Raw genomic sequence first — 14,808 nt, forward strand, 5'->3', positions numbered from 1 at the left:
TGATACCTATGTTGTGATTCAAGTAAATGAACTACAGTATCCTACGCTGGGCACTTACTTTAGTATATCGTCGTCCTGTTTCAGTCCTATTTTGCAGATTAGCATAAATGGGGCATCAGTAGTGGGTGTGGAATTCTTGGTCGGTGAATTCTGCGCCCCTCCCCACCGCCCTTGCAGCAAGACTGCCAAAGGAGCCGGACATGCCTGGAGTATAACAGCTATAGACTACATGTCTAACGAGCGATGTCTCTTGATGATTGATTACTTTTTACGACCGTAGCAAAATAATGAAAGGTTATAATGTCAAAGACAGAACATGACTTGCTGATTAGTAGAGACTATAGGGACATAAGCTCAGCATGGAACATTCCAAAAGAATGGCACAAAGACGTGACACAAATCAGCATCTAGACAGGGACGATACACATGTATCTTTATTTTACATTGAATATGGAATTACGGGAATTTTCGACCGTCCTTCCCGTCCGAATTGCGTTACTATTGTCAGATATACAGAGTATCTGGGGACATGCCCGATATTTATACTGTGTAGAAACACTCATTGTGATTGCTCAAGGAACTGCAGGAACTTACAAGACCACACAAAGACTTCCAAATATCTATTCCTAGATCTGTAGTAGTTTACTACTCGAGGTATTTACAATAGTAAGACGTCGCGGTGAAGACCTCGTCTCCCAATGGCAAAAATTTGGCATGTAAGAAACGTAATGAACGTGTGATAAAGTCTTGCACCTATTTTCCTATGTTCTCGTCAAGTCTAATTTTCTTTGCACGGAAAATGTTGCTTAACCATGTTGAATCATCATGTGGTCAGGTAACTTAGATGCTGCCCTTGGTGGGGAGGTTGGTTGAGTCCATTGTCTCAAGTTTGTCTCGTACGTGCTTCGCAGCAGCCGCTGGAAAAGTAAACATTAACATGTTTGAAAAACGTTTTTTCTTAGTTACAGGTTTATTACAAGTTTTAGTCCATGAGCTTTCATATTTTACACTGTTGATTCGATAGTGTATAATTTATCAAAACGATACGAAACGAAATTGAACGAGAATGCAACGAAATGTTTTGCATGTAACTATTTAAGGACAAAAGTACTATGATTGCCGCTGTGTATAACAGAATGCATCTCACCCTCTTTTGCCGTTATGAAGCGGACGTAGTTGGAGGGGAACAGGCCTATCCTGCCCCTCAGGTAACCCAGGCACCAGCCGCCATCTTCCCCCTCCAGCACCTCGATGACGTCATGTACTTCCAAGTTTAACTCGTTGTCCTCTTGTGTTAAGTATGGATAGATGGCTCTGGCATAGCGGCGCTCTGTGCAACACAATGTTCAGACAATCATCAGTTACACCACCCGCTGTTTGCATGCTCGGCTAGCAGCGCCCCCTATCAATAACTGTTGGAAGTACAAGGCGAATGAGTGCCGATTTGGTGGTCTGTATGGCATTACATTAATGAGTCGCGCCGCCACCTTTAAACTGGTATGACACAAATTGCGTAGACTGCATAGGACAATCAACCAGACATACCTCTGAGCTTCTTAGAACGTCTGAGAGTTTCAATACCAGACATGGGAGCTGACGGCATGGTGCTCTTCTCTGAAATATGGACATGGAGAAGATGTGATGAAGATTGTGAAATACTACTCAAACAAACTGAAATTCTGTATATTACACATATAGAAAAAATATATTTACTGAAAAGCAGTGTCAGCTGGTAACGACCAAGGCCTGCAACAGCAAGTTTGGGGAAATCATTCAAGCAAGATGCAATGTCAGAAGTCACGAGCGAACTCTAACGACATACCTGGTAACTGCAGGTCTGGGTGCCGCCCGATATCCAACATGTCCTGTTGCACAGTGTCTCCCAGAGGCCCGTGGCTGGTTCTGCCCATCTTACAGTAGAAGGAGAATCTTTTCTTCTCGGCCCTCTGGCGGCGCCGTCTCAGGAAGTAGAACGTCAGCCCCAGACAGACGAGCAGCCAGAGTCCACCTGCGATGGCGCCAACTAAAATGGCCACCGTGCTTCCGACGTCTGGGGAAGAATCTGTGTAGTGTTAACAAAATGAGAGTCATCATTCATACATGTGAAACTTCTTTCACATACGAATTTGCTTTAAGCGCTATATATGCTTAGACCGTTCAAAGGGCTATGCACTGTATGGCCGGAAGGCATGGGACCATTCCCATACAAATCCCCAGCATGGCTGGTGATTTGTGAATCTTGAAAGAAGTTTACGCATTCTACCATGATGGATGCAACAAAAAAATACACGCCAAAAGTTGTACACGTGTTAAAATCTTTAATGTGTTATGTCCAGACTTAGGCACCTGCGATTTAAGTAACCTACGCGTATTCAGATCTCAGATTCAGATATTCAGGAATTGCATTCGGTTAACAAAATAAACGGTTTTTCTTCGGCTTCGGGATGTCAGTTTTGTAATAACTAGGGGTAAGAAGAACTGTTATATGAAGCAAGTTTAAAACTGTAATATCCAACACAATAAAAATTTTAGACTGTACAACTCCAGTCTTTGTCAAGGAATGAGCAATCTATTGGATATTACAGTTTGAACTTGCTTCATAATGATTTCTACCAACACAGATGAACTTTCAAGATAAGAACTGTTATAGTTTTACCCACCATCTACTGTCAACCTGACGGACTTGACGTCGCTCTTATCCACGTTGTTATCTGCCGTGCAGACGTACGTGCCCGTAGCGTTCACGCCCACACTCTCAAACACCATCGAGCACTCCCGCACGTCACGTGACACGGATCGCGTCACACTGCGCAGGCGCCGGCCGTTCCGCGCCCACGTGATGTTTGGAGGCGGATTTCCCTCCGCGATGCACTGAAGGGTCACGTGATCAGCAACTGAGACTTGTTGAGACTCGGACATACTGACGATTCTAGCAGGATCTGAACAGAAGAGAAAAGACAATAATAACTTTATTGCACAACAATTGTGCAGGGTACAAAGTATGAGATCTCCTAGAACATAATTACATCTCATAAGGCTAACCCAACTAATACAGGAGTGGATGGCTAGTATGGAATAGGTATGAACTTTTACAATCTTTGAAGGAATTTCTAATATCTATATAAGTTATATCCCTATGTATACCGTGCAGGGGTACGTTGTCACACGTCATTATGTATTCAAATTTCTTTTCCAGTTAATTGGGTTATAAAGATATGTTAGAAATGTTTATCGTGACGTTTAAACGAAGAAAAAGTGAAACTAAAAGGAAAAAGATGACATGCCTAAGGAATACTTACACTGCACGTTCAAGGTCAAAGACGCACTTCCAGGCCGGACCACGTGATCAGCAGTGCAGGTGTATACGCCGGCGTCAGACCGGGTGATGTGACGTATCACCAGATTCGGAGACTGCAGATTCCCGCCTGAATACTTGGCTTCGAATCTGGCGCTGTCTATCGGCGCCCCGTCTTTGATCCAACGAAGGGAAGTGATGTTTGGCTTGGCATTTCTCACAAAGCAAGACAAAGACACAGCTCTTCCGACGGAAATGACGTATGGGTTGGAAGGTCCCACTGTCACAGCTGGCGACCCTGGAAAATGTGATAAATATCGTCAGAACAAGTAGATAATGAAAATAAATACATGTGCTTGAGGTAATTTTAACGGCTAGAAGATGATGGGATATATGACCTTTAAGGGATCCACATAGGTCGGTGGCCTGGGCGTGGGGTCTTTCCTGCTAATATGATATCATATAGGAAGAGTATTTGTCAAACTCTTTCACCCATTCGGTCTTCCCTTAGCTTCGTGGTACATTCTAATTGTAAAAACGTTATCACAGTTTTTCAGGGCCAGGTTTTACAATGAACAGAGACTAACAAAATCCAGCCCCGCTTAAAGGGTTATAGGGTGTACAAGGGCTAAACTAGAAATCCCTGCAATTTTGAGTTTAATCATTAATATATTTTCCACGTATTTGGCAACTTATAAAGAATCGAAATCCTCCCACCAATAGTCAACAGACGTCTGGGTTGATCCCTTGTATCCCCACGATATTAATAACTTTGAAATGGCCTCGAATGTTTCTATTTTCAGAGTTATGGTTATTAGTGATGATGGACTACTTCTGCTTCAAGGGATCTCGATGAGAAGTTATTTTACAAAAAAAACTTTTCTGTACGAGACAGGCAGTATATCAAACTGAAAGAGGCCAACCACTGTATACACGAGGTCCATAGGTCATACATCCATTCTCCAATCCCATTAGATCTTAAGAAAGACTGCGCCAAAATTGATGACGCTGTCTCGCAAGTACGTTCTGTTGAAGACATCTTCGCTCACCTGAGAAAAGCCTCTGACGTGAAGAGATCCGTGATGAATTATTGGCAAGGCGATGGGTCTTAAATGAATCACTTGGTGGATATAATTTCACGGCGAACCATCCATCACAATCAACGGAAGATGCGAACTTTCGTGCAGCTTTTTAAGACCACCCACAGGCCATTACAAACTATCAAGTTGTCTGGAACGTGTCTGAGAAATAGTTATGACTGGGCGTCGAAGGATTTCTATTAGCACACTGAAACACTTACGCTACGTGTTCATGTTCTGTAGACCAGGCGTACAAACAGAGAAATATTAGTCACTTCACTTTATATTGCCTTAATGCTCCCCTTGACGTACTCCAGTAGCGGTAGTGATGGGCAGGAAGGGAGCTGATCAAATGAAGACAAATGATCTTTTCACGTTTGGATGTGTCAGTATAATCTCATCACCTCTGGGCACATAAAGTATTTGTTATGTATGGGTTTTATATCCTCAGGCAGTGGCTAGGAAGCTGTGTTTCTAGCTGTAGATTCGGTTTATAGCACTAAGAGCTTGAGGGAAAGTACGCGGAGCAATCTAAGTGGCAGTGAGTAGACATCTCTTTGTAAAATCTGTTCAAACGTCATCTGAATCCTTTCCTTCCTCCTGAGACTGGCACATAATAAGCTTGAGTTACTCTATACTTATGAGATGACCTTTCGTACAACTAAGGTAAGATGACAAGAAACCCATACCTATAACTCTCGATAAAATATTAAAGACGTTATACGATGACCTTACTCTGCTTGCAATGACAGTGGCATTTTTATCGATACAAATTAGATTCAGATAGTGCTCTTATAAGGTCCAGTCTTTGATGCAATATTCTTGCCGTTGCATGAAAGGTCGTTGACATCTGTCCATACAGGGTAGCGCAATCCGATGTGAACATTTGGGTTATTTCAATCTGAACCATTTTTACTTGAGCTACATTGTATACTGGCCAAGCCATTAACTGTAGTACCAAGACTTCACTCAGGAATCAGTAACTAACCCAGCCTTAGGCCACATTGTCTTAATCTTATGGACGACATCCTCTGAAGACCCCCAAACTAGTGCGCGCGGGCGAATAAAAAACATTCTGGCCAAAAAATGCTGCTAAACCACAGGAATACAAAGCTGGCAATGTGAATCTGCGGACGTACATAGCTACTTTTACAAGTCGGCACATGCTGGCCTTTTGCGGAATTTATGAATCAGCACTGTACGTAACGTTATGTATGTAGTTCTTGAGTCGTGGAGCTTCGGTAGTCTGGGTGCAATCCTCCATAGCTACCGCAGGCTCCCTATTGTCACTAGCTACCATGGACTACGGAAGATGGCACCCAGGACGTGATCTTTTTTAGGACAGGCTAAAATCAATGTCATCCATAAAATTAAATCAGTGTGGCCTTACGTAGGAATAAGGAAAGAGAATAATCGGTAATAACTCTCGTACTTAGTATTCGTACGTCCACGAATCCTCCTGAGTCCCTCCCCTTCGGCGGCGATCTGTAGCGCGAACGTCCCCTCGTCTTCCTCGGTCGTGGACTGGATCTTCAGCGACGCCGAGCCGACGAGCTCCGTTCTTCCCTCGTAGTCTCCATACGCTTTGGAGGACTCCGACGACGGGTAGTAGGAAAACACGGGCTGTCGCCTCAGATTCGGATCCGTCTGAAGGGAGTGTGGCAGAAGCATGGATGTATAGCTATGGTTTATCACTATATCGCTATTTTCCATAAAAAAGGATGGAATAGTAGATTGAATTTTTGTCATCTCTTCGTTAACTCCTCCTTTCAATCCGTTAAAGTTTTCAAACACTTGTCCCCGTTAACTTTTACTAGTACATTCCAGTTTGTAAAACAGGCAATCTCTTCCCACTAAATGGGTTCTTGTTTAATCACCCACCTTGTCAACCTTGCTCCACTGGACCAGGACAATATTACTTCTCGTGTCGTAAGTTGCCGGCAGAGTCACTGGATCACCCAGAACGGTGTTCACACTGGCGGGGAGGGTCAGGCCTATGGCGGATTGGGCAAATGCACCTGAACAGTGGGAAAACCGACTTGTGAATCAAGATGTTATGACACAGTTTAACAAAAAGCCTTAGGAATAACACAAAAAGTTACAGCTATAATTTGGCGCTGTGTAGAAATCTTCGTTCGTGCTGTGCAGTTTTCTCTTTGATGACCCCATAACCATTTGTAATACTGCCTGCGTGGAAGAATATACAGAGCTCTGAGATCGGCAAAACCTTAGTCTAAGACCCTTAGAGCAACTGAAGGGTGATAAACCCTTGCGAAAGTTGTAAAAGTTACATCCTTGAATATGCTAAACCCTATTGGTGAAATGACTTTCCATCATATTCACGCAACCGTAGTTTCAGCACCTTGGAGATCGCCTGCCATATCCCGAGTTTACCGTCTAAATCACATAACGGCGTGTAAAAGGGATTATTCTACATAGCAAACATGGTGAGGAACGATCTGTAAAAAACGATGACGAACAATGAATACCCGAGGCGACTATAACATCTCTGCAAAGTGTGGGTGTAGTGTATTGCAGCTATACGTCTTACCTCACACGAAGGGCGTAAAAATTGTAATGAACGACTATGCTTGGGGCTATACTGCTCTAAATGGCATGTCTAGCTGAAATACTTCTTCCTTTCATTTCTTTATCACAATAGCCGGCGGGCTAACGCTCACGCTGTGGATTAATATTTCCATCTCTCGGTAACTTTCCATAACTTTGATTAATTACCGATTACGTTCTCGCGCATATCTTCCTCCCTACTTTACTCTGATTTATGGACAACAAAAGATTTAAAACACTCAGCCAACCCGTTCTTCGCACGCGCTGTGTACACAAAACAACCCTAACCAATTGCGAGTGTCTCCGGTGTTGAATTTACGGTTATCAGATAGTAAAGCAAATTGCGCTGCCGTAATACTGTGATTTCAGATATCCTCTGTAGCACGGTGTGTTGAGAGTTTTAACGACCAATTTGGCGTCGCAGTGGCGTCGGTTACAATCAGACGGGTAAGGTTTACAAAAGGTTTATCAACCTGCCGGATCTTTCAGACGGCTTTAATTTTCCCGGATATTCTAGCAGTGTTAATGAATGTTAGGATGGGTGGATTTACGTTGACACCTTGCAAAGTCAAGGGTAAAAACAAAGTCACTTCTTGTTTTGATAAGAGTACATTTTAACCTAAAATCCACGCCTCTCTGTCTTAAAGCTGTCAGGAAAATTTGTATCGCTTCAGTAAAATGTGAAGCAATCCTACTCATGACGCACAGTGGGCGCTATAACGAAAAAAAAACGCATTTTGCTTTGAGAAGTATATCAGCACCGTCTCAACAATGGAAACCAAGTTGGCCAAATTCTTACAAAATCACACAAAAGACTTAAAAGAAACATTTGGCTTAAGATTATCATCAAGAAAGGAAATATTTTGTTAACAATTATTTACTTTACTTTTTACTTTAATGACGACCTTTATTGCACATTTTTGCCTCACTGGGCTAAGAACAAACAAAACAGGTATGTTTTTTGATGGAAGATTTGTCGAGTTGCATGAGGAATATGAACTTTTCTACAGTACTCAAGTGTAAGAAGTAGGATTTTGTACAACCCTATACAGTTCATTTCTCTCTTTACTATACAAGCTACAAGGAAGGAAACTATTTTTCAACATATTGTAAATAACATGCATAGCAACAGGAAGACGAATTGTGTGTAAAGCCTACCGTTCCAACCCTAAAACGTAATGAAATACATCATAAAATCAGCCTGAGATCCAGAAAGCTCGCATGATGTACAGACGGATTAGCACTCAGTAGACCGCCGGTCTGATTACGTCTCTCCACATCTTTATAACAAGGTCCGCAGGGTCCAACCACCAGCTGCAATTTTCATCTCAACTGGAGCCGGAATGAAAATGTGGCAGGCTTAAAAATCTTTCTCGTATACACTTGCCTATGCTAAGCCCTGCTGTGGGGTTTGATGTGGTGTAGTGGGGATTTTGCTTATATATTGCAAAACGTTAATGATCCTTTTAATGCTCGAAAATTGAACATATCTCAGAACATCATCCATATCTTTGTACACAATTAGATCGTTGATAGATGTGTTATGTCAAAGTTCTGATAGATCACGATGAGTGCACCCCTTGGGTTTTCTATCGACAGTGCATCCATCAGACCCATCTGGACTTTATCTGCAGTGTCTAATTTGCAGTTTCTTCCGTGAGTTCCCAGATATTGAAGTGGTCTAGATCTATTCATCAATCACCAGTAATGTACACGGCACGCCCTCAACAAGAGGATGAAACAAGTTTAGGACACAAAAACTAATTCTGTTTCTGTATATCGGACATTCCCTTTATTTTCATACTTTTGTCTCATGTTGTAATTATTATTTTATGTTCAGTGGTAACGTTAATATATATCGCTTGAGTGCGTCACCACTATGTATTGTTCTGTTCAGTTTAGTTTAAATGTTGAAGTGTAATAAAATTGAGCACATGGGATGAACGTTTAGCATTTTAAGTTCTAAATTTCTTAATACTTTTGCATGTCTACATGGAACAAATCAGGATTATGAATTATATCAGCAAAATGTCTTAATAGCGTTCACTCCAGCAGGCGTTTTTATTCTCCTGGAACGTTTTGAAAGCTACCTCTCTGAGTTTTTATATATTTATCTCATCATTTTAGATCTATGAATGCAATGTGGCCCTAGAAAAAAAACAGTAATTTAATGGCTCTCTTGCAAATTAAACCATCCTTGTGAAAAATGGCAGGATGGGCCTTTTTCAGCTACATTACTCAATGTGGTGTTTTATTCATAGAGTTCGCAACTTCAAATTAGCCGTATAAGAGGGCCCGTGTAATTGAATAGATATTAGGACGACATTATGGTGGCTGGCGGGCCATTATCATTAACCTATGACCAGGCGTAATTTGTTTAGGCCCGTCCAAAACTGTCGAAGTTTTCACCAGTCGAGATCAGGTCGCTACGGACACGTTTTCCTATCAGGTTTGTACGTTCGAATATCAGAACAGATCCGTACTATTTTAACAAGTTTTTTTTACTGAAAATACTGAAACGAAAACAACCATCTCCTAAATAAGCAACAGTACATGTAACCTATAAATTGAGAACAGGACACTTGTCTGCAACGCTTCCATAAGACGGTGCCATGCGTCTATTGGATTAAGAACAAGAAATCCGTATTGATCCGATGTAATACTGATCTACTCCTCTTATATTAGGAAATTTCCTACTCAAAAATATATGCATAAAAAATGTACCCCACAAATTCTGCTGTGTCAATTTTTCCTTCTTTAAATGGAACAGGTTTATTTCAGAACACACGGATTTTCTCATTGAGGAGAAATTATTATTTTGTTTATTTCAATTTTGAGAATTTTCAATGCTTTTTGTCACGTATTGAAGAGATTTTGCTCCACGTCTCTTGTCCCAAAGGTGTTCCGTACATTAGCAAGATTTATCACCGCAATCTCCTCACCAACTCAGTCAGTTGGAACTATTTTTATTAGTAGATTCATCATCTCCTCTTACAGTGAAGCACTTTGTATCTTGTCTTGTCTTGTCTTGTCTTGTCAGGCTATGGAGTGGCTATATGCTATGGCTCTTCAGTCCTTTTGGGAGGAAGATGTATATGAAAAACCGTAGACCTTTTTTTATCAAAAACCATATTAAGTATTAAATGTTCTGTTTTATTAGCCATGTGTACTTCCATCGAGTCGACTTTCTGTATCGGTATAGACGGTATAACCACCCTTCGGCGTAACACACCAACTTAAACACACATTTTGGTGACCACCGAGAATTCTAGAAGCGAAATCTAGAAAGCGTTTGATATCCAGGAATGTATCGGGCAGGACATGGCGTGAATACATGAGACCACGGCCGGATAGAATGATTGAATGAACCAATAAGCAGCTTACGATTTGAGTGTCCAGTAAGTGTGAAAGTTTCGTGGCTCTCGCCTCGCCCTCTCGACTAATGACTCTGTACAAATTGCGGCGCGCGCCCGGAGACATCGTGCGAGCCGTAATTGCATTTTCAGTCCCAGAGCGGACTCCTAACAAAAGAACCTCCAGTGCTCTTAGGATGGTCGAATTTAACACGGCATGATTCCAATTAACTGCAACCTTAGGGGTGGATCGGTTGATGTACCAGAGTGGTGGGGTTGTCTAGTTTGATTTAAAGCATTTCCATATTCGCCTAGGAATACCAGATGGGAAACTAGTAATTTCTAGTGAATCGTTTGAGGTTTTTACCGTTGTTGACGCAACAAAAAATACATCTTCATCAAAGTTACGTGAAGGGTAATAGAATAATGAAATGATGGTGTAGATGACTTTTCTGGTGGCTTAGTACGGTTTTAGTAGTATCCACTAGTAGAATGTGCCCCGTTGCCGGAAAATGCAGCAACATACAACAGGTAGAGAGGATAGAAACAGTGTACTCCATCGAAACGCGTGTATTTTCTTATTTCGTAGTATACGACTATGCTGTCGAAATCAAACTCGTGTACACATTTTGACTTTTTGGTCAAACGACATCTGGTTTAACTATTTCAAATATCTTCTAAGACCCGTTTTTAAATAAAATGCCTTTTAGAATAAAGGCCACAAATATACATTTACATTTTATCACGCCTCATCCTGACACGAATGGATGAAAAGTTCTGTCCCCGAAAGTTCTCCCAATGAGTTTCCGGACTGTTAGATTAAAGGTGAGAGTGTGGAAGCCTCGGCGTTCCGACTCCGTGGAAGGAATTAATAGGAACCAGCGCGCACGCACGCCCGCTTGAACAGCGTGTAATTAAATTCATGAAAGGAACTTCGCTCAATATGCTCGACAAGCTGGCGGACATGCGTTTAATTGAGAGCACTCCTACATTGTCAATACTTGCAGCTTAGTGGGGATTAGGGTAATCTGGGGATTATTACTATGGTAATCCCGGAGTCGTGGTTTCTTGAGATATTTCTGGAGAAGCAATGCTCCGTTTTGAAATATCAGTCATATGCATCTTTGAAAATATATATGTCCAGTATGCAGAGAAAATGTCACGAATTATAATAATCGACATACATTTCATTACTTTCACAAAAATGGTATTGGGATCTCTTTTAAACGTTTATGTGGAATACTAGGTACGATAAATTTGAAAATTCATATAACCACTGTGACAATAACAGTTTGGCGTCGAGTGAACTTTGTCATCCTGAAAATTAAACTTGCAGAGCGAGACATAGTTCAAAACCACCATAAAAAATTGCAATTTGATCTATTGTGTCCCAGCGCTGCTATATACGTGTGTACGTCCCTAAAGAGTGTGGGCTTATTGCTTTATGTATATTTTATATCGCAACACCGAGCTAGATCGAAATTTTGGTACACCGTTCTGACATAGGTCGCGTGTTGTGTTAGTCCGACGGCCAAGACAGATTTAACCTAACACAAAGAAAATAAAGGCCCGACGTCTACACCTCAGACTTGAATTTGTGAAGCGACGTACGCTTGTCCTGTTTCATTTCCGTGTTAAATGTCACAACGAAAAGACAGACTGTTCAACCGCATCCAACAGACAGTTTGGCATTTGTAACGTTGTCCCTATCTTCAACCCTATCTCCGCAACGGCTTCCCCTATATGTCATCTGGAAATGTCAAACGGCAAATTTGTTTCGCAATTATCAGAGCATTTGTTTCAAAATGTTTCAGCTCAACCAAGGACGTAGAGTGTTTACCAATATTTGGGATAAACGTGGAGCGAGAATTACGTTTGGTTTACATTGGGATTAAAAAATAAGATATCTCTGAAACGCACAACGCTTGAGCTAGAACACGGTTTGAATACAAGCTCCGATGTGTATAGGCGGAGCTGGAACGTGTTTATACAGTTCATAAAGACCCACTAATGGGGGAAAGGGGCGCGCAGCTGTTGTGTATTCTGGAGTTGTAATTCAATCCGAACTGTCCTCCCGATGGGCTTGACTTGTTTGAACTCTCTCTTTTAAGTTGGCATTTTGAAAAGAGGCCAGTACCTTTTCATACAGCTGAGCCCGTGTCAAATGCTGTGGTTTTCCGTCGACTCGCATAAATCAACAGTCTCCCCAAAGCAACATTACGGCCAGAAAACAAAAGGACATGACGCAGACTCAGCTTACTCGAATAACCAAAAAATTCGCCGCCAGTAATATCAAAGACGCGTTGGTGAAAATAAAATTTCTTCTTTGCTTATTCACAAAGTGTTATTTGATAACCAAACCTGCGGCAGGGTAGCCGTCATTTGTTGAAAAGGGATCATGTTATTCCATAGAATTACAGAGTATGTTTTTATTCATGACGCTTCTTGGGTCAGCCTAAAACGTTTTTAACTCGTCGTATTCCTACTGGTACAGGTACACTTCAGAGCAATTCTGTCGTAATTAAACGCATACAAAAAACAATTTCTACTTACAATTCACACTTGTCAGTAAGATGATGGCTTCGAAAAAAACTCGGGCACGGGCTGTCCAGGGAAACGGCATTTCGCTCGCTGTTTGTGAGGATTTTCCCGTCAGAAATCGTGACGTCTGTCCGCGCTCTGCCCCGCCTTGAAAGCTTTCCGACTTTTCCTCTAGTCTCACACATCTGCCGCAACAAACGCTGAAGAAAGCGGTTGTTAGAGTTCAATTTTCCGGACTATTGCCAAGTTTCGTTTGGAAAGAAACCAGGAGAGTTGAGTCTTTGTTTTCCGTCCAGAGGAACGCGGCATCTACTGGGCCTTCTGTAGTCCCCGGTGCAGGCCAGCCTTCACTCCGACTCGGGCTAGCCGCACTCTGCTGTACGGGAACGTCCGTTTGTCATCACGGGGTGGGGTGTATGGCATGGCCGCGTATCTCTGGGTCAATGACTCTATAGTTAGTATTCAAGGCCAGGCTGATCAAAATATGGAAATTTTCCGGCTAACAGCTTGCTGTTGGTTGAAATCCTCTCTTGACTTGACTCATCAAGATCAACTTCGACCACTTCATTGAACGTAATACTTACAATTTTTTTTTGCAGCTTCAACACATCCATGCCCAATCAAAATGGATTGGTCCAGCTGTGAAAGTGAACTCTTGTTCAAACCGGACTGTATCATTATGTGTAACAATAGAGGGACGGGGTGGAGCTTTGTACAAATGACTTACCCCGAACCGTTTCACACATGGACAGGTGTTTGCAGCAATGGTGGCCCTGAAAAAAATAAACTGATGAAGTAAAACGCGATCAGTCACCCAAATCGACATGTCGGGCTTTGCCAGTAAAAGCATCCCTCGATTTCTTGCTGTTATTGAATTTTCTGCCATTTCATATCTTCCAATAGAAGTATGACTACGTGATAACATGCTCCCTATACTATTATTGGTTTTTCCCTGCAGTAGATTATCTTATGGTGCTAAATCATCCCTCCCAGTCAGCCCAGACCCAAAAATATGTTTTCTTCTTAACAAGACTGTCGTTTTCTCACTGAAGAAACGTTAGTTTCCAACATTCAATCATCGAGGGAACGCATATACCGGGATGGTCTCAAAACCGCATGTGTTCCACAGTAAGTATGTGGTTCGCTGTCGTACCAATACATGTACTGTAACCTTATAACGTACAAACAAAACTTTTAAACATCAATATCAATATATTGCTAACCTTTGATAACACATTGAATGGACTTCCTGCCAGGAGCGTCCTTTACTTATATATTGTTTTTTCTTGTGTGAGACTTCTATAAGAGTATATCTTTCACCCACAGCTTGAATCTTACCCCATTTTTCGAAATGGTTTAAGGATATGATCACCATCCATATGAGACGGAAAGAGGCCATGCTTCATATCGTAACAAAAGTCGTTATCGCAGATTGTGCAGCCTTAGGGATGATCTGTGTTTAAAGCAGGTGGGGCGAAGATAATCTATCAGTAGCTTTACCGGAAAACAGACTTATTCCTTAATGTAGATTACATGAGAATGAAAGGTTTCTCTTTAGAAAGGAATGAATGTGTTTTAAATAGCATATACTCTCTCTAGGTATGAATTATTACTCTTTATCCTCTTGCCACGAAGAATTTATCCTGCTCTATGTTTAACCCAAGGCAGCAATCTGCCAACAAGACAGCCTTAATGCAAATATGGGGCTCCTCAATGGTTCAAATATTCAATAAGATAAGACTTAAGCAGGCAAACCTTCCTGGGCGGACAAAGTTTTAATTCCCTGTAAACCTCTTATCTCAGAGACTCACTGATACTTAGCGTGACCGGATGGCGTCGCGCAAGAATCGTTAAAGCTCTTACTAATAAGTGTTGAACGCCTTTCCTTCGTTTGAAAAGATGAGGATGAACGGCCTTGATTCTATTATTGGTGGTGGTGTCGGATTTATTTCATGCCTATAATGAGGAAGTG

The 14,808-nt window shown here is 41.7% G+C and overlaps 1 pseudogene; it reads right to left on the reverse strand.

Moving 5' to 3' along the window:
- Window positions 1-479: 479 nt before the first annotated feature.
- Window positions 480-13,227, reverse strand: LOC109479971 (annotated as a pseudogene).
- Window positions 13,228-14,808: the final 1,581 nt, after the last annotated feature.

The sequence above is a fragment of the Branchiostoma belcheri genome, unplaced genomic scaffold (genome assembly GCF_001625305.1).
Source record: "Branchiostoma belcheri isolate BF01 breed outbred unplaced genomic scaffold, Haploidv18h27 scaffold5, whole genome shotgun sequence".
In the NCBI taxonomy this organism is placed as follows: domain Eukaryota; kingdom Metazoa; phylum Chordata; class Leptocardii; order Amphioxiformes; family Branchiostomatidae; genus Branchiostoma; species Branchiostoma belcheri.